The sequence below is a fragment of the Sciurus carolinensis genome, chromosome 1 (assembly GCF_902686445.1).
Source record: "Sciurus carolinensis chromosome 1, mSciCar1.2, whole genome shotgun sequence".
Lineage (NCBI taxonomy): Eukaryota > Metazoa > Chordata > Mammalia > Rodentia > Sciuridae > Sciurus > Sciurus carolinensis.
This window is the reverse complement of record NC_062213.1, coordinates 196,630,156-196,650,517: the sequence shown is the minus strand read 5'-3', so window position 1 is coordinate 196,650,517 and position 20,362 is coordinate 196,630,156. Positions and strand designations below refer to the sequence as shown.

The 20,362-nt window shown below is 60.9% G+C and overlaps 1 protein-coding gene across 4 annotated transcripts in view; it reads left to right on the top strand.

The window, feature by feature from the left end:
* Positions 1-20,362, top strand: part of Igsf21 (immunoglobin superfamily member 21) — a 215,993-nt gene that overhangs the window by 182,963 nt on the left and 12,668 nt on the right. The gene's annotated exons all lie outside the window — the stretch shown is intronic.

The following is a 20,362-nucleotide window of genomic DNA, read 5'->3' as shown; positions in this document are numbered from 1 at the left end:
AGAGCGTGGTGTCCTCTCTGTCCCAGAGCGAGGTGTCCTCTGTCCCAGAGCGAGGTGTCCTCTCTGACCCAGAGCGTGGTGTCCTCTCTGTCCCAGAGCGTGGTGTCCTCTCTGTCCCAGAGCGAGGTGTCCTCTGTCCCAGAGCGAGGTGTCCTCTCTGACCCAGAGCAAGGTGTCCTCTCTGTCCCAGAGCGTGGTGTCCTCTCTGTCCCAGAGCGAGGTGTCCTCTGTCCCAGAGCGAGGTGTCCTCTCTGACCCAGAGCGTGGTGTCCTCTCTGACCCAGAGCGAGGTGTCCTCTCTGTCCCAGAGCGAGGTGTCCTCTGTCCCAGAGCGAGATGTCCTCTCTGTCCCAGAGCCTGGTGTCCTCTCTGACCCAGAGCGAGGTGTCCTCTCTTTCCCAGAGCGAGGTTCCTCTCTGACCCAGAGCGTGGTGTCCTCTCTGACCCAGAGCGAGGTGTCCTCTTTGACCCAGAGCGAGGTGTCCTCTCTGACCCAGAGCGTGGTGTCCTCTCTGACCCAGAGCGTGGTGTCCTCTCTGTCCCAGAGCGTGGTGTCCTCTCTGACCCAGAGCGTGGTGTCCTCTGTCCCAGAGCGTGGTGTCCTCTCTGTCCCAGAGCGAGGTGTCCTCTCTCCCAGAGCGAGGTGTCCTCTCTGACCCAGAGCGTGGTGTCCTCTCTGACCCAGAGCGAGGTGTCCTCTGTCCCAGAGCGTGGTGTCCTCTCTGTCCCAGAGCGAGGTGTCCTCTCTGACCCAGAGCGTGGTGTCCTCTCTGACCCAGAGCGTGGTGTCCTCTGTCCCAGAGCGAGGTGTCCTCTCTGACCCAGAGCGTGGTGTCCTCTGTCCCAGAGCGAGGTGTCCTCTGTCCCAGAGCCTGGTGTCCTCTCTGACCCAGAACGTGGTGTCCTCTCTGTCCCAGAGCGTGGTGTCTTCTGACCCAGAGCCTGGTGTCCTCTCTGACCCAGCGCGTGGTGTCCCCTCTGTCCAGAGCGTGGTGTCCTCTCTGACCCAGAGCGTGGTATCCTCTCTGATCCAGAGCGTGGTGTCCTCTCTGTCCCAGAGCATGGTGTCCTCTGACCCAGAGCCTGGTGTCCTCTCTGACCCAGCGCGTGGTGTCCCCTCTGTCCAGAGCGTGGTGTCCTCTCTGTCCAGAGCGTGGTGTCCTCTCTGACCCAGAGCGAGGTGTCCTCTGTCCCAGAGCGTGGTGTCCTATGTCCCAGAGCGTGGTGTCCTCTCTGACCCAGAGCGTGGTGTCCTCTCTGTCCCAGAGCGTGGTGTCCTCTCTGACCCAGAGCGTGGTGTCCTCTGTCCCAGAGCGTGGTGTCCTCTCTGACCCAGAGCGTGGTGTCCTCTCTGTCCCAGAGCGTGGTGTCCTCTCTGTCCCAGAGCGAGGTGTCCTCTGTCCCAGAGCGAGGTGTCCTCTCTGACCCAGAGCGTGGTGTCCTCTCTGTCCCAGAGCGTGGTGTCCTCTCTGTCCCAGAGCGAGGTGTCCTCTGTCCCAGAGCGAGGTGTCCTCTCTGACCCAGAGCGTGGTGTCCTCTCTGTCCCAGAGCGTGGTGTCCTCTCTGTCCCAGAGCGAGGTGTCCTCTGTCCCAGAGCGAGGTGTCCTCTCTGACCCAGAGCAAGGTGTCCTCTCTGTCCCAGAGCGTGGTGTCCTCTCTGTCCCAGAGCGAGGTGTCCTCTGTCCCAGAGCGAGGTGTCCTCTCTGACCCAGAGCGTGGTGTCCTCTCTGACCCAGAGCGAGGTGTCCTCTCTGACCCAGAGCGAGGTGTCCTCTGTCCCAGAGCGAGATGTCCTCTCTGTCCCAGAGCCTGGTGTCCTCTCTGACCCAGAGCGAGGTGTCCTCTCTTTCCCAGAGCGAGGTTCCTCTCTGACCCAGAGCGTGGTGTCCTCTCTGACCCAGAGCGAGGTGTCCTCTTTGACCCAGAGCGAGGTGTCCTCTCTGACCCAGAGCGTGGTGTCCTCTCTGACCCAGAGCGTGGTGTCCTCTCTGTCCCAGAGCGTGGTGTCCTCTCTGACCCAGAGCGTGGTGTCCTCTGTCCCAGAGCGTGGTGTCCTCTCTGTCCCAGAGCGAGGTGTCCTCTGTCCCAGAGCGAGGTGTCCTCTCTGACCCAGAGCGTGGTGTCCTCTCTGACCCAGAGCGAGGTGTCCTCTGTCCCAGAGCGTGGTGTCCTCTCTGTCCCAGAGCGAGGTGTCCTCTCTGACCCAGAGCGTGGTGTCCTCTCTGACCCAGAGCGTGGTGTCCTCTGTCCCAGAGCGAGGTGTCCTCTCTGACCCAGAGCGTGGTGTCCTCTGTCCCAGAGCGAGGTGTCCTCTGTCCCAGAGCCTGGTGTCCTCTCTGACCCAGAACGTGGTGTCCTCTCTGTCCCAGAGCGTGGTGTCTTCTGACCCAGAGCCTGGTGTCCTCTCTGACCCAGCGCGTGGTGTCCCCTCTGTCCAGAGCGTGGTGTCCTCTCTGACCCAGAGCGTGGTATCCTCTCTGATCCAGAGCGTGGTGTCCTCTCTGTCCCAGAGCATGGTGTCCTCTGACCCAGAGCCTGGTGTCCTCTCTGACCCAGCGCGTGGTGTCCCCTCTGTCCAGAGCGTGGTGTCCTCTCTGTCCAGAGCGTGGTGTCCTCTCTGACCCAGAGCGAGGTGTCCTCTGTCCCAGAGCGTGGTGTCCTATGTCCCAGAGCGTGGTGTCCTCTCTGACCCAGAGCGAGGTGTCCTCTTTGACCCAGAGTGAGGTGTCCTCTCTGTCCCAGAGCGAGGTGTCCTCTCTGTCCCAGAGCGAGGTGTCCTCTGTCCCAGAACGAGATGTCCTCTCTGTCCCAGAGCCTGGTGTCCTCTCTGACCCAGAGCGTGGTGTCCTCTCTGACCCAGAGCGTGGTGTCCTCTCTGACCCAGAGCGTGGTGTCCTCTCTGTCCCAGAGCGTGGTGTCCTCTCTGTCCCAGAGCAAGGTGTCCTCTCTGACCCAGAGCGTGGTGTCCCCTCTGTCCAGAGCGTGGTGTCTCTGTGTCCCAGAGCCCCTGCCCAGGCCAGCTCAGAGGAGCAGAGACGGGCAGCGGCTGAGGCTGAAGGAGAGAACCCACATAGCAGGGTGCTCTGGACGAGGGCCTGGCCTGATCTGGGTGATCAACACACAGTGTCCCCTACGACACAGGGTGAGGTAAGGAAGCGTGGCCACCTGGAGAGGGCGAACACCGTCAGCCGCCCCCCACCTCCCCGTCCTCCAGACATATTCTCCACCAGACTCGGGGTGCGTCGCCCGGGGACATGTCGGGCCAGGGCAGTGGAGAGGGCAGGGGAGGAGCTGGGCCAGCCAGGCCCCCGTGGAGGCGCAGGAGCAGCCGGGCCCTGGCTGCCCGCACCCCTGGGCGCCTCCCTCCGCAGTCTCTTCAGGGACCCCGGGAGTTCAAAACACAGCTGCTGATTTCCCGCCCGTAAGTCCGCCCGCCAGCTGGTGGGAGGGACAGCGGGAGCCAGGGGGGACGCTAGGACGAGGGCCCTGCTCTCCCCCAGCTGCCCGCACATCCCAGGCCACAGCCGCGTGCTGGCCCTGCGCATCCCACGCCAGTCCCGCCAGGACCCGAGGGCTTCCCGGGCCGGGGCCGGGGCAGCGGGTCCAGGGTGCCCTGTTCCAGCCAAGCAATGTCGCCAGGCTCGCTGCCCCCAGCTCCGCCTAGCTGGACGCCCTGGCTCCTCGGGACAGCGCTCCTCTGTCCCCCGGGCCCCGTCAGGCCCAGCTGAGGCTCCAGGCCGCCTGCCCCCCGGGGCCGGGCGCTGACCCACAGGCATCGCGTGACTCGCACCAGCAGGCGTCTGGATTCCCAGGGGAGGGAACAGAGGCCCGGGGAGGCGAGGGGCCAGCCGCGGGAGGGACAGAGCTGGGCGCGCGTCGGGTCTCCCCGAGCCACAGCGGATGCCCAACAGCCCCCCTGACCGCCAAGGGGACCCCCACATTCGACACAAAAGCCATTAGAAAGCAAATGTCAACGGAGCACAGGGCACGGGGACGGAGGAGCGGGTGGACCGTGGGAAGTCGGAGCCCTGGGAGGGGCACTCGGGGCCCGTGGCCAACAGGGTTCCCTGTCCTCGGGTCTGTCGAGGCCGGGGAGGAGGGACCTCCCAGGACCCCGTCTCTGTGCCCCGTCCCCATTTTTTTTCTCACCCCAACCACTAACTTGGAGTCCATCAGGCCGGCTGCAGATCCTCGGTGACATGGACAGGCCAGCACCGCCCTCCTTTCCAGAAAGGAACGTGGCTTTGTCCAGTTACCAAGTGACCCGGGTGCCAGGCGTGTGGGTGTCCCGACTCCCGTCCCCTCTCCGGTGCCCGCCAGGCGTGTCCTGCTGAAGCTCAGCAAGAACCAGAGGCAGCGACGTGGGCCCTGGGGGCAGCGCGGCCAGGGAGGCAGGTGACAATAAGAAAAGAGCAGCGGGGACACCCAGAGGGACGCGGGTGACGGAGCAGGTGGTCAGTGAGGCCTCTCGGCAGGCGACCCCCAGACAGGGTCACCACGGGGGCCTCACAGCTCCTTCCTGAGCCCCCAGGTGCCAGGCCCCGCTCCAGGCCCAGGACCCGGAGGACGCGTCTCCTCCCAGGGGCGCGGCGGAGAGTGAACGGCTTCGTGACCGTGTTCGTCCCCCAGGGCTGCCGGGGACACATGGCCACAGGCCGGGGACTTGACGAGGGAAATACGTCTCCCAGCCGCGGAGGCCTGAAGTCTGAGGCCCGCAGGACCGTGGTCTGTGCCCCCGGAGGCTCTAGGGAAAATCCCTCCTTGCTTCCTGGTGACCAGACTGTCCTGGACGTCCCTGGCCTGTAGGTGCCTCTGCCTCTGTGGTCTCTGTCCAACCTCCTTCCCACGAGGACACCTGTCCTTGGACTGACCACCGTGGTCCAGCGTGAGTGGCCTCGGTGTGATCACCTCTGCAGAGACGGCCTCCAAGCCAGGACCAGGCCTAGAGCTTCAGCAGGTTCTTCTGGGGACACAGTCCAACCCACAACGGGAAGTAGCCAGGAGGTAGCAGACCGGATTCCGTGACACGGGTCACCTGCCTCTGCGCTTTTCAGTCCGCAGACATTGTGCTAAGCACTTGGCCTGTCCACTCATAAGCAACGCGCAGACATTCTGAAGGGTGGTCACTACCGTCTCCCAAGCATTGTGTCACCTGCCCGGGCTTCCCAGCCTGCTGTGCCAGCCGCGTTCCGTGGAGTAGGGTCCAGACTCACACGTCGATAAGCACTGAGAAGGTGCTCCACCTCAGCGCCCCCTCCTCTTCTGGAAGCTTCCGCATGAGCTTGGTCAGAGTGACACCAGACTGCACCAGGTCTTTCCACATCTGCGCCAGGGGTCACAGCGCCCTCCCCAAAGAACAGATGTTACTAGACCCAGCATGTTCTTGTTCTTTTTGTTTGTTTTTCGTTATACTCTGAATTTTTATTGGGTGCGGTGTTTTAGTATCCTTTTTAGAAAGCAATTTTATTGAGATATTAATAGGGCGTATAATTTACTCACTTAAAGTGTATGATCCAGGGACATTCGGCATATTCACAGGGTTCAGCCACACCCCCACGGTCAATTTTCAGATGTTTTCATCATTCCCCAAAGAAAAGGTGTGTCCATGAGCAGTCACTCCCTCTCTGCGTGTACCTGACCCCCTGGGTCTTAGACAACCTCAACTCTTCTTTCTGTCTGTATGGATCTGTCGGTTCTGAATGTTTCATATAAATAGGATCATACAAAACGTGGTCTTTGGTGCTGGCTTCTCGCACTTAGAGTAATGTTTTCAAGGCTTACCCATGTTGTCCGGTGGAGTCCGGACTTCATTCCTTTTCAATGCTGAATAATATTCCACTGTGTGGATAGACCACATTTGTTCACTGGTTCATCAGTGGAAGGACATTCAAGTTGTTTCCGGCTGTTGACAATCGTGAATAATGCTGCTATGGAGCATCGAGAGGCCAGTCTCCTGTTGGGTGTTAAATTTGCGTATTTCCCTCCCGTTCCACAGGTTTCTGATTTGCTTTCTTGGTGGCGCCCCCTGGAGGACGCAGGCTTTGAGTTCCACAAAGTCGAGTTTCTCTTCTCACTTGCTCCCTGAGCATCCTGGCTAAGATTTCACTAACCCAAGGTCACACTTACGGCTACGCTTTTCTTCTAGTGTTTTGTGTGGTGTTAGCTCCCACACTGGTGGGTACGGTGCATTCCGGGTGGATTTTGACCATTTACACGTGGACATCCCTTGTCCGCACCATTTGCTGAATGAGCGATCCACCGTCCAGTTCTCTGGTGTCCTTGTTGACAACCACTCACCGAGAGGAGACGGAGGGCTTCGCTTGGGCTGGTCTCCACCTCCCGCGCATGCTCTCTCTCGCGCTCTCTCTCTCTCTCTCTCTCTCCCCGTGAGCCCACCTGAGACACCCCTGTGCTTTGAAGAGCCACCTGGCCCTTCCGTTCTGGTTCTTTGCTCCCCAGCTAGGTGACTTTGGGCAGCGGGCTCCCGGGCAGCTCCCCTGTGGCCAGCTTCTCAACGTTCCCATGGACAGTTCACCTGGGGCTGATGAGGGTTCCCAGAGGGAACAGGGAGCCGGGGCCCCAGCAGCCCTGTCTGTGAGGCTGGCCAAACCTGGCTTCCCGGGGAGTGGACGCGGCCTTCTGGGACAGATTTGGGCAGCCGGCTCCCGGACTCCAGCCTAGCGTTCCTCTTTAGAAAAAGCAGCAAGTTCCCAGGACTGGAAATTGGGGCGTTAAGAACCCCTATCTCTTGGGCCGGGGATGCCGCTCAGTTGGCAGAGTGCGTGCCTTGCGAGCACAAGGCCCTGGGTCCAGTGCCCAGCACCGTGTCTCCAGGGCAGTGCGGAGGTCCGGGCTGGGAGCAGAACCTGCCCCCTCCTCAAAGGCCGCTCATCTCCAGCAGCCTGAGCAAAAGAAGCGGCGCGAGGGAGGCGCGAGGGAGGCGCGAGGGAGGCGCGAGGGAGGCGCGAGGGAAGTGGGTTGGGTCCGCAGAGACCCCTTTCGAGAAGGCTGCGCGGGCACGGACGGCCCTGGCTGGCGCAGCTCCCAGGCACAGCCTGCCCTGCCGGCCTGCGTGACCCGTCCAGTGGGCAGGTTCGACCAGCGGATGGTGGCCACTCGTCAGTCCCTGGCCCCCAGGCAGGGTTGCTGAAAGCCAGAGTCAGAGCTGCAGCCCAGACACCTGCCGAGTGGGAAATGGCCAGCCGCCCCCTGGCTCGGAACCTGAGTGGATAAGCCCCCTGCTGGACTCAGCTGATTACATTAACTGGCCCCAGGCGACTGCAGTGACCCAGGCTCCAGGGAGCCAGCCTGGCTGCCGTGACAGGAGGCCTGGGCAGGTTGGGGTCCAGGCCAGAGCTCCAGAGAGGTCCAGGGACACCCCAGAAGGAGAGGTGTGAGCTCAGACCCCACCTCTCGCCTTGGAGGCCCCCGGGCCTGAGGCCAAAGCAACGCCCCCACTGCCAGGCCTCTCTCCACGTCCCCTCCTCTCGGTCCCCTTCCTACCACTCTGGATCAGGGACAGGCATGCAACCCACGTCCTCCAAACTAGAAAAGGAGGAGGCCGGATAATCCCCCACTGGAAAATTCTCCCTCTATTAAATTAGCCTGGTCGTAAATAAGGAGTCCAGTCCCTTGGAGAGCAGAGGAATGGCTGAAGGTAGGGCTTTGGATTGAGACATGAATTTTCTCCCCAGCCCTGAGACTAATAGTAATAAAAGCAGCTAATGTTTATTGAGCATTTACTACACACCAGGCACAGATCCGCTTAGCACCTGCCATATCATTTATAACGGGCCTCCAAGGTAGGTCCTAGCGTTACCCTCCCTGCTTCACCCTCCCCGCTTCACAAGTGTGAAAAATGAGACGTAAAAACATTTGCCCAAGGACACGGGTCTAGTAAGGCTGGGCAGCTGGACGGACAGCCCGAGCACCCGACCTCAGTGCCTTTGGCAGGTTATGGATCTCCCGGGGCCTCAGTTTCCCTCTCTGCCAAGTAGAAGTTACAGCAGCATCTGCTGGGCTGCAGGGTGACATCCAGGAGGCTGGCGTCCTAACTAGGGCAGAGCAGCCGTGAGGAGGGAGCCAGCCCAGGGCCTGGGCAGCAGCACAGCAGTGGACACAGAGGCTTTTCCCATCAGAAGCTCCGGGGTGGGGGGCCAACAGGAAGGAGGGGACAGATGTGCAGACCTGGTAGGACCCAGGGCTGGACAGAGGGGCTCCCCTGGGAAGGGCCCGGGCAGCAGCCGATGTCACTCAGCAGACGGGAAGGGCAGGAGTGGGCCCAGGGTCTGCACAGGGCTCGCCTGCCAGCTGACGCTGCCCCCGGGCTGTGGGACGGGCAGCTGGCCGAACTGAGCTGGCACGAGCCGGCCAGGGCTGAGGCCGAGGCCCAGAGGACTGAGGCAGAAGAGCCGAGCGGGTCCGAGCTGGTCCGAGCTGCTCAGAGGCCGGCGCCATCTCCTTGAGTGTCTGGAAGCAGCTGGGGCCTGAGGAAGGACGTCCACTCCGCCCGCCCACCCGTGGGCCTCCCAGCTGGTGGAGGCCGCCGGCCCAGAGCCAGTTCAGAGGGGGCCAGACAGACGGGTCTGGGGCTCGGAGGAGCCCTCTGAAGCTGACTGGGTCACCTAGCAAGGACAGTCACTGCCGCTTCAGCCCCAAGGCCTGGCCTGCTGGCTCCTCCGCACAGGCGTCCGGAATCCTCCCTCCCTCCCTCCACCACAGCCCTGCGAAGGCAGGTGCCCTGAGCGCAGCCCGCTCTGCCCCAGCCCCAGGCCCAGAGCTTCCTCAGTGGCCCTCGCTCCTCCCCCACATGCCGCTGGGCAGGTCCCACGATACCCAGGACCAGCGGGGGAACCAGGGGCTGCTCAGAGAGGTCACGCTGCTGCCCCGCGCCCCACAGCAGTGAGCAAGGTGAGACTTGAGCTCAGGCCTGCTGCAGCCAGAGCCCCCGACTTCCTCTACGTGAGGCCGCCAGCGGGGACACTCGGGCAGCCTCTGGCCTCTGGATCAAGGGCCTCACCAGACACCAGGCCTCCGCTTCCCAGGACAGCAGGAAACGTCTCTGCTGGAAGTCAGAGGTGGGGATCGGCCTCCCCATTTTACCGAGGAAGAAACTGCGTCTGCTTACAGGGGAAAGTGGGGAGTTTGGACTGGGAGGCCACGTTTCCTCCCTGGGGACCTGAGACCCCCGGCTGGGGATGGAGGCCAGGCCTTGAGGCCCACGTGGGGTGTGACTGGCAAGCCCGTGATTCGAGGCAATGAGCAATTTGGTCCAGCAGCACAAACATTTGAGGTGCATCCTGTCCCTGGGGCCACTTGATGGTCACCCTCCCTTCCCTAGGGGACTCAGAGTCCGGCTGGGAGGACATTTGCTCGCTCACCTCTCACTCTCGCTCATCCACTGAGTCAACCAGCATTTATACGCTTCTCTCCTACGGGCCGGCTCCAGGCGGGGACTGGGAGTCCCGTCCCCTAGGACAAACGGTGAATCTGCAGTGACAAGGGACAAACGTCGTTCCAGGCACTTCACATACATTAATTCATTGAATCCTCACAAGCTTGGGGAAGTAGGTACTTGTATTATTTCTATTTTAACAAATGAGGAAACCGAGGTCCAGAGAGGTTAAATATCTGAACCAAGTTCACACAGCGAGTAAGCGACAGAGTTTCTTTCCCAACCTGATTCACCTGGCTCCAGGGCTTCCCTCCCGCCTCAGGTGGAATGGCCCATCACCCCCTCCGGAGCAGGAGGAAGACTCATCCGCTCCCCTGAACCGTCCAGGCAGCTGCAGCCCCCACGCCCCTCGCCTCCCCGGCCCTCCTGTGTCCGGCTGCCCTCTCCTCTGGGGTCCGTCTCGCCAGCCTCCCAGCCCCTCCAGAGCAGCCTGCGGGGCGTCGTTAAACCCTGACGAGCGTGAGGTCAGCGCCCAGCTTTATCCTCTCCACCTCCGGGAGCTGGATTTAGTGGCCCCGGCAGAAGGTAAATGACAGGTGATCTGTGGCTGCTGGACGGCGCCTCCGGGCCGTGATTCAAGCAGCAGGCGGGAGCCGAGCTGTGCGCGGCGGCCGGAGACCCGAGACCGGGCGGCCTGGGGCCAGGAGCACCCCGAAGGACGCAGCCCGGACAGGGAGCGCCCCGTCGCCCTGAGCAGAAACCTGAGACCAGGACCACACGGGACGTCGCCTCGGCCCGGGACGCAGCAGGCCTGACTCTGCTCCCTGGCGCCAGATTCCTGACTCGGTTTCCCCGTCTGTACGTGAGGACGCAGGGCCCCTGCACCTGCTCCCAAGGAACCACCATCACAACAGTCTTCACAGCGTAAGCTCATGCCCCACGGGCCTTCCAGATGGTTCTCTTGCTTAGTTCCCACGACAGCCTGTGAGGTAGTCATTCCTGCTTTACAGAAGGGGAAACTGAGGCTCAGAGAGATGACACAGCTCACCCAAGGTCACATGGCTAGTGAGTGGCCAAAGGGACACTCGAGCCCCTCTCTCTGACTCTGGGAGGACACCAGGGGTGTAAGGCCCAGTGTGTGTCCCCAAGGAGTCCGTGAATGATATGGCGGGGGGATGGAAGAGGGCACAGGCTTCCAGAAGTCCAGAAGGAAAACAGGAGCAGAGGGGGCAGGAGTCCAGGAGAGTCTCCTGGGAGGGCCCAGGAAGGCTTCCCGGAAGGGGGCATGGCGCTGGCTGCAGCAGGCTGGGGGAGACAGGCAGGGGCCTGCAGGTGCAAGGAGCTCGGTGGCCATGATGTGGGGGAAGCTGGCAAGAGCCAGCAGAACCTGGGGCTGGGCAGGGGCAGGAAGAGGCGACAGTAAGGGCAGCACTCGCCGAGGCTGGCGCTTACTCAGCGCTGTGTGTGCAGGGCACCGTCCCGCCGCGGGCTATGGGACCTCTGCCCCATGGCTCCTGAGCCGGGTGGGCAGGGCAGCTCCCCACGGCAGCCTGGGGAGGGGTCAGAGGCGGAGGTGGACGGGTGGACAGGTGTTCCCTGGGGAGCAGGTACATTTGAGGTCGGGGCAAACCAGGTGGCTGAGGCCCCGAGCCTTGGGCTGGGCTGGCCAAGGCCCCGGGCACTGGACCTTTGAGGCTCCCGCCCACTCACCCCAGCCAAGTCCCTCTGCCCTGGCCAGCAGCTTCGCTCTGCCCACCCAGTTCTTCCAACGGTCGCAACCCAGCGTCCAGCACAGCGAGGAGGGGCACGTGCTTGGCGGAACCTGGGTCACGGTACCCGCGTGTCCACCGTGTGGACCCATCAAACCTTTTCAGAGCGAAAGGTCCAGGAGAAAACGCCGGACGCCGTCCCACCCAACGCCCATCACGGCTCCTCCCTGGAAATCGCTTTCCGAGCAGCGAGCCACACACGTGGTTTACCTGCCCTCCGACCCAGAAATCAGTCCTCAAGTGCTGACGGGACCGGAAAGGTGGCCCATGCCCCAGGCAGGGCCACGGGTGCCTCCGGTAGGCTGGGGTGCCTCAGTGCATGCTCGAGTGTCGCGTCGGGGACCGGCGGGCCGTGGGCATTGTCTGCTGCCCCTGACCGTTTACCTGAGGAAGCTGAGGGGCACCAGACTCAGCAACAGAGCCTCGGCGGAAACGTCAGCTCCGGACGCCTCTGCCCCCGAGAAAACAAGCAAGCAAACCAAAGAATATCAAGCAAGATTTACTGCGAGCCTACTAAGTGCAAGCACGGCCGCCGTAGAGTGCGGTGGTTTCCCTTGTGATTGCCAGGCTGACCGGCACCACCCCCACTGCCCAGCATCGGGAGAGAGTGACAGGGTAACGGAAAACCCGAACCTGAAGCTGGAAAGCCTAACTTGGGCCATCAGCTGGGTCTCTCTACCTCATTCCCCACGAGCCCCACATGTGACCTCTCTCACCAACACTGTCCCCTGGGAGGGGCCCAGGAAGCCAAGCAGCTGCCTCCAGGACACTTTGCAGCTACCTGAAGGGCTGTGACCTTGGCACATAGGCCGGAGTCTGCCTCGTTCTGAGCCCTGGAGCACCAAGGCCTGGCCTTGGAGGGACACAGTTCCCTGGAGGGACAGGGTACTCCCTGGGGTGGGGGGTGAAGGTGTGGCAGAGACCGAGGGCCCCTGGCCCACTGCCCTCTGGCGAGGAGCCGGCTTCCCCAGGCTTCCAGAGGCTTCTCTCGTAAAGCTGCGAATACGGCACCTGGTGAAACTGCTGGTGTGTGTAATGTGTACCTCTGGGGTACGCGGAACACATCCCCAAGTTGGCCAGCCTTCCTGCTATTTAAAACGAATTCATGTCACACCCCATAGATTTCATCTCTGCAGCAACGGCACTGAGTGTGGGGCTTAAACACATCCACTGTTGTCACATAAACTACTGTGACCCAGAGGAGCTGCCATGGTCACCCACGCACAGGGCCTCCAGCCAGCAGGACCCACCACCCCGCCCCTCCCCCACAGGCACTCTCTGGGCCCAAGGGTCCACCCGGGACTGGCAGCTTAGGAGACCAATCAGAAAACCAGGAACCCCACAAGCAGCCAATCAAGGCAATTACAGAAAGTTGCACCCAGCTGTGGGAGCGGCTTTGGGAACTTGAGGTCCTTTGTCCCAATCAGTGCATAGAGCCAGGGACGCTCCAGAGTGCCAACTATTCCCTGTGAAACCACGCTGATGTTTCCAGTTTCCTTGAGCCTTTTCTGCTTACTGAGCACCTACTATAGACCAAGCCCTCGGTTCACTTAGCAACCAGGGGAGCGGTTCTTAAACTACAGGGAATTTAGAGATCAGCCAACTTGGCGCTGGCGCAGGTCAAGGCAGAGGTTGGCGCACTAGAACTCGCTCTGGAATCACCTGGCGAGCTAGTTAAAACCCAGATGGCGGGATCTGGAATGCGCTCAAGAATCTGCAATTCCGCGCAGCTTCCAGGAGGTGCCTGATGCTGCTGGTCCCGGGAACGCATGCCGAGAATCGCCAGGTTCAGGGAACAGTCTAGAAAATAGCCCTAGGGTGCAAATCCAGCTCCGACACAAAGCCTGCGGCCAGGCCTCCCCGCTGCCCCTGGGAGTGTGCGGGTTTTGTTGCTCCCGGGCCAACCGGAGCCGGGAGCTGGATCCGCCCGCCGGCTCCCTGACCCCGCCGCGCACGCAGCTGCCCCTCCAGCCTCCCCGCTCCTCCGGAGCAGCCATGGACTCCAGCTGGGGTTGTTAATTTTATCCTCTACCACAGCGAAAGCACGACAGCTGGCGGGGGAGGCGAGGCAGGGCGCGGGGCTGCCAGCCGGCTCCAAGGAGCGGGAGGGCGCGTGCACTACGCCCGCCCAGCCTCCGGGCTCCTCCCGCAGAGGCCGGTGTCTTGCGGGGAGGATCCTGGGGCAGGGGCACCGGCACGCTGGCCACGCCCTGGACCCGAGGCGCCACGCCCCTCGTCATCCCCGCAGCAGGGACTCCAGGGCCAAGTTCAAGGTGGAGGGGAGGGCGCGGCTCAGCAGCTGCCATATAAAAGGGCCCATTGCAGCCGCGTAAGCAGACGCGGCGTTTCTCTCGCGCGTCACTGGTGGCGGCTCCATTTGGGGACTTTTGTCAGGTTTTTTTTCCCCTTGACTGCTGTTACTACTCAGCTCAATATTTAATTTTCCCATAAAACAGAGACTTGCTCTTTCTCGCTCCCCCTGTGCTGGGGCGGAGACCCCCCGCGCTGGGGGAGGCTCTGCTGGGAGGAAGGACCTGCGGGCAGAGACTGGAGGGCGGTCGCCTGCCCCGCCCCGACTGGTCCCTCAGTGTTAATGAGCACGTCCTTGTCCTTGTCCGCCGGGCCCCTGGACACTAAGGACAGTGCCCCTGCTAGTGCGCGGGGTCGGAGGAAAGGTCACCGTGTGCAATAAACAGTATAAAGCGCCCTACGAAGAAAATGAAGGGCCTGACAGAAGGAAAGGGAACCTAGCTTAGACCAGGAGCTGAGGCTGGAGGACGAACCGACCCCGCCGCGCCTGGAGCAAAGGACTTTGGGTCGCAGAAGCCGCAGATGCGCGGGGCTGCGGCTGGACTGAGCAGGGGCGTTCACGGACAAAAAAGCAAAGAAGGAAATGAAAGGGACAACCACCCAGTGTGTTTGCGGTGTGGTGATGCGGGGGCTGCTCGGGAGGTGGCTGAGGGGGCGGGGACCCTCACTGCGGGTTTGTGGGGTTCCCCCAGCAAGCTGCACGCTTGTCTGTGCTCAGAGAAAGGAAGCCAGCAGGGATGGAAAGCGACTAGGCACGCCGGCTGCAGCTCTGAGGTTGGGTTGAAAACAGGCACAGCCAGCCCCCAGGGACGCTCAAGGTAGCACAGACAGACAGGGACCCGGGACAGAATGACAAACTGCAGTGAGCAAGAGTACACAGGATGCTCCTGACGCCCAGGAGAAAGGTCCCGGCCCAGCAAATCCAGGAAGGCTGCCTGGAGGAGACTGGTGGGCCAGCCCTAAGGTGGGAGAGCAGCAGAGGCCGGCAGGGCACAGGGGGAGGCTGGCGGGGGCTCTCTGGCTGTGGCTCAGCAGGCTTCCTGCAGAGGGCGCCCTCTCGAGGGGCATCTCCGAGGAGCAGAAAGACTGACAGAGTAGATGGAGGAGAGAGGAAAAAACCAGGAATGCGAGACCAAAAAGAAAGAACTTAAAATAGGGAACACAGAGGGACATTTATATTCATGGACACTTTTATATTAAGAGGGTAGTTTTCTCTCTTTTTTGAAATACGGCGTAATGACGAGCCACTGAGTGAAAGGCAGTCAGTCAATAGAGCGGCCACGCTGCGAGGAAAGAATGGATTTTTTTGCAAGTAATATAATTTTGAGCTTGTCTGTCCCTTCCCCCGGGCCTCCCCCAAATCTAACTGATGACCTCCCGTCATAAATGGCACTCAAACAGGGGCATGGAGTGGCACCTGAGGGGCAGGGAGATGGTCCCTTCCCAGAGACAACAGAGGAATGGAAATGTCCGGTGCGGCCCTCCCTCAGGGGAGGGTTGGGCAGCGAGGAGGTGGGACTGGCCATGCTGAGGTGCTGGCTCAGCACTTGGCACCTCACGGGGGCGCTAGGTCCACCTTCTCATCTGCTTCCACCCCGGAAGCCTGAGGGTGGGCAGCATGTCTGGTTGAATCCATTTTACAGACGGGAAGATGGAGGTCCAGAGAGGCCACTGATCTGCTCTCAGATCCACGGCCGCTGGCAGCAGGGACGTGGAGCGGGTGTCCTGGGGCCGCCGGGAGCTGGGCCTCTTGCCTGGGAGGAGAGCTGAACTGTGGTGGTCACAGTCAGACACGGACTCGGGCAGAGGTCCCTGCCCATGAAGGCTGGGGTTGCCGTCAGATCAGGTTGGCGCCCCCAAGCTGCAGAGGCCACGGGGTGATTTACGGAGCAAAGACCGGACACATTATCTCCAGGCTGAGTTACGGTGACCGAAGCAAAGCTCCGCTTGCGAGGCAGAGTCAGGCCATATCTCAGAGTTCATGTCGTAAAACCGATCACCCGGCCGTTACCGCACGGTGTCTGCGTGAACTGGCCAGGCCAAAGTGACCTCAACTCCTGCCTCCCCAGTGGCGAGGAACGGGACCCTGGAGCCTAGGGAGACGCAGCTGTGTCACAGGAAGCCACTTCACCTTGCCTGATGCTGGACAGATTGGTCAAGGGAACTTCTAGAAGCCCTTCTCTCCACTTAAGTCAAAGTGAGAAATAACCCGGAAGGTCTCCTGGCTCTGCCGTGGGGACTCAGGGCCATTCTGTGTGATGTCGTCAGCCTGTGGCGCCACAGGCCCACGGGACAGGGGTGGCCCTTCCTGTTGCCTGGCTCTGCTGTTGGCAGTGGGGTGACCTGAGAAGTGTCTTTAAATTCGGAAGCTACGCCCGAGTCTCGGCTCTTCCCAGGACTGTAATGGCCACGGCAGGGCCCACCACTGCCCATCCGTCCCCACGCGACACAAGCCCACTTGGCGGCTCAGAGCTCGTCAGATGAGCTCCCGTGGGTGTCAGGGGCGCATCCACCCCCTGCCCAGGGAGCACTGCGTGGGCACCTCTGAGGGCAGCTCTCAAAGGCCACAGGAACCAGGCGGCAGGGGAGGGGGACAGCCGCGAGCCAGGGGTCTTTCCTGGGGGCTCCCTGCCCTTCTGTGCTCCCTGGTCCTCCTCTGAACACAAGGGACCTCACCCGGGTGGCCTCCCGGGACAGCGCCCGTCCTGGAGCCTGACTTGGGGTTATTCTGTCATGGACCACGTGGCCTTGTCCACTGCGGGGTGGGTGCCTTTGGATGGACCCTTCTTGGGCTAAGGGGTGGATCCCAGGCACAGGGCACACAGAGGCTGCCTGTTCTAAGCTGTTGGAGACTGGGACAGGGAAGCTGTGGGGACAGGGACAGTGGAGGTCAGGAGGGGGAGGACATGGGAGTGGTGACCCACTGGAGATGGGGCGGAGCCAGGAGTGGGATGGCACTGGAGCTGGGGGTGGGGACAGGGCAGGGGCAGAGGTGGGGGTGGATATGGGGATAGGAATGGGATGGACATGGGGACAGGGATGGAGGCGCAGAGGGAGGTAGAGATGGGATGTGACAGGGAGCCCAGGAAGCAGGGGTCCGTGGGAAGAGCCTCACCCAGTCCAGGGAAGGGGCGGAGGAGAGGAAGGAGAGGGTGACAGGAGCGGGGGAGCACCCTGGAGCAGCCAGGGACAGGGACGTGCCCAGGCGTGGACGGCTTTCTGACTGCTGCACTCAGAGTCCTCCACCAAGTGACAGGAAGCAAGATGCAGAGTGACATTTTCCCCAGACACTGTGCCCGGGGAGATGTTGATGGGAGAGGTGGGGACCGGGCGTCTGTGCCGACAGTGGCAGCTCGCTGTCTCCCCGTCCCCACAACTGAGTCCATTATTGTCTTACGAGCTTGATTAACTGTAGGAATTGCTAACACCTGCTCAGAAATACAACGAGGGACGGAGCACAGCCCCCAATCAGGCCTGCGTGGGTGCTGCGCGTGACGCGGGTGCAGATCTCCAGAATCCGTGTGTGTGTGTGTGTGTGTGTCCTGCAAAGGGCCCTGGCCGGGATTCGGAAGCCTGGGTGCCAGTCAGGGCTGTGCCATGGACTTACGGTGTGACCACAGGCAGATCGGCCCCTGCCCGTGCTCAGTTTGCTTACCTGGAAAACAGGAAGTCCAGGTCAGAGTCGTCAGTCGAAATGCAACGCCAATCAGTACGTAACACTAAGTTTGCTAATAAGCACCTTAGAAAAGGTAGAACTAAAAAGCAAACTTAATTTTAATAGTATATTTATTAAATGCAATAAATCTAAAACAGTATCATGTCAACATGTCATTAGTATAGAAATATTAGTGGCATACCATACGCTCTGTTTTTAAAAGTTAAGTCTTCAAACTTGGTGTGCATCTATGTCCCCGACCCATGAGAACTTGGGCAAGTCACATTTCAAATGTTCCTGACATGAGTGGCTACTGTGTTGGTGCAAGTCTGGACACCTTCTGGGCACCTCTCTAATTATGAATGTCCCAAAGCTGAGGCCAGGCTTTATTTTCCAGTCCTTAGCAAGTAGCCCCCCAAAAGAATGTTAATAACTAACTCTGTCAGTGAGTGCAGCTATCTACGTTTGGGGAGCACTTGGAAAACATTTTGCAGGTCTACTTTGTCAAATCGTCACAAGTACCCTGTAAGTTCATTTTACAGATAAGGAAGCTAAGATTCAGAGAGGTGAAGTAACTTGTCCAAAGTCACACAGCCAGTAAGTGGTACAGCTGGTCTTTGAACTTTGGATCGTGTGATCTACAGCCCACACTCGTAACCACCGCCCTAATCTCTCTCCTTTCTTAATGAGGGTACAGGGCTGGGGTGTAGCTCAGTTGTAAAGTGCCTGCCAAGGTTCCAACCTCGGCACAACAAAAATAAAGTTAGATCATATTATTTGAGACTGCTAACCTACACTGTGCGCATTTTATAAGCATCTCGTTTACACCTCAATGCAATTCTCTGAAGAAGGGTCTAGGTGTCTAAGCTCTGCTCAGTGAAGGCGAGAAAGAATGAGCTTGGAGGCGCCCCTGCCTAGCTCTGAGCGTCCAGGATTCTTGCAGGTTATGCTCCCTGCCCTGTGTTATGGTTTGTACATGAGGGGCCCCCCAGAAGCTCATGCATGAGACAGTGCAAGAAGATTCAGAGGAGAAATGACCCAGTTGCGGTTGTGAGAGTCTTAATCCAATCAGTGTTTAGATCCCCTGATGGGACTAACTGGGTGGTGACTGATGTGGTGGGCGTGGCTGCAGGAGGTGGGAACTGGGGCGTGGCCTGGGGTGCCTGTTCTGTATCTGGAGCGTGGAGTCCCTCTGCTTCCTGATGATGTGAGCTGCTTCCGTCTGCCACACTCTCCCATCATGATGTTCTGCTTCACCTCGAGCCCCGAGGAATGCAGCCGGCCTTCTGTGGACTGAGACCTCTAAAACCGTGAGCCCCCAGATAAACCTTTCCTCCTCTATAATTGTGCTGGTCGGGTCCTTTAGTCACAGCAGTGAAATAGCTTGACTAAAACAACCTGTGCGCATGCCCAGCTTGTACTGAGCCCTACCTGGCACCGTGCCTGACCTTTAGGGCAATGAATGAACTACAGCCACCACAACAGAGGAATCTCTGGAGGTCGGGATGGGCCAGGGAAGTGAATATGTTCCTGGTGGCGAAAATGTGCAATTGGGCCCGACGGTACCAAGAGGTACCAGCCCCCCTTGGAAGGCTGAGCCGGCCCAGCTCCAGGTCAGAAGCTGGGCTCCGGGTTCAGACCCTGGCTCCACATCATGCTGGCTGCGAGAACCTGGCCAAGTCCTCCCACCTCATCAGTCTCCCTGTCTGTAAAGTGGGAATCCATGGACCCGCCCCCAACCCACCTTGTGCACGAAGAGTCCACACTCGTGAGGAGCCCCCTCGGCCCGGCCCGGTTCGTGGAGTGAGCGGGGGCTGGTTCTTCCCAAGGGATCTCAGTTTCCACTCCAGTTTTGGAAAAGTTAAGACCGCAGCGTCTGCAGCTGGTGCAGAGGGAAGTGTTCTGGAGCCTCTCCCTCCTCGGAATCCCTGCCCCACTCGCCATCTGTTCCTTGCCATCTCACACTTAATTACAATCCTCCATCTATTGTTCTCCGGTGCTTCCTGTTTGTGCCACCTCTTGCCGACCGCGTGGGGCGGCAGCGTGAGTGGATCAACGACTCTACCTGGCTTGTTCCTGGAAACAGAGCGGCCCTCGAGTCTGTCGCCCCCAACAGACCCTGAGCTGCTCAACCCGGATCTGTCCCGTCGCTGTGTGCGGGCACTGAGCACCTGGCACCGTGCCCAGCACCTAGTAGGTGTCAGGAAGCGTTTGCTGAATTTAATTAAACTTCCCCGGACGGACAAGTCCCTGCAGGATGGAAAGACCCGTCTCCTCCTGTGCTCTTCGTGCCCTCTGCACGTGGTCCAAGGCTGGGAAGCAGGAACTTCCGGCCTTTCCCGAGCAAGGCTTAAGATTCCGACCCGTCCTGCCCAGGTCGCAGGTCATCACAGTGATTGTGGCGAGTTCCTGCCATGTGCTGACCCGTTTCGTACCCAGTAGCTCACGGGCCACCCTGCCACCGCGTCTGCCGACCACAGTTCCACTTAATGGCCTGGAGGTGGAGGCTCCCAGGTTCAGTGACGTGCCAACAACGTGGGGTGGTCGTGACCCAGCTGGGGTTTGGACCAGGAGGGCCCGAGCAGCAGGGGCCCTGCACCGACCCACAGGGCCCAGCCTGGCCTTTGGCAGAGGAGAGGATGGGGGTGGGCCGGTGGAAGGGTTAGGGTCCGTGGCCAAGGTCAAGAGTGGGAGGGAAGCCCCTGGCTCTGGGGAGCGGAGTCACCTGCCTTACCCGCTGCTGCCCAGGAAGCCCCAGCCTCCTCCTCTGCAGCCTAAATCCAGTTTCCACCCTCTTCACGTCCATCTGCTGAAAAAACCGCCCTGATGTGTCCTTGCTGCCGATTTCAGCAACGCGGGCTGTGACCTAAGGCGGCGGCGGCTTAACAGCTGGGTCACAACATTCCCAAAAGAGGCACCAGCAGCTCGTGGCGGAGCCGCTGCCGCGCTGGGCTGCCTCCCCGTGGCCTGCCCTGCCCTGCTCTGCGGCCCCCGGTCTGCCCGACGCCCCCAGCTGCCACCGGGCTGTGCCCCGTTCCCACCTGTCCCACTGCCCTGCACCTGCCGCCTCCTCAGACCACAGCAGTGCGGCTGCTCCAGCAGGGGCTTCTCAGAGCTCCTGGGTCCCCTTTCCGCACCGGGACCCTCCGGGTGCCTGATGCACTGACTAACCCGAGGGTCTTCCCTGCTGCCTGCAAGCCCAGGGCCGGGCCGGGTCTGTATTCCCAGGCAAGG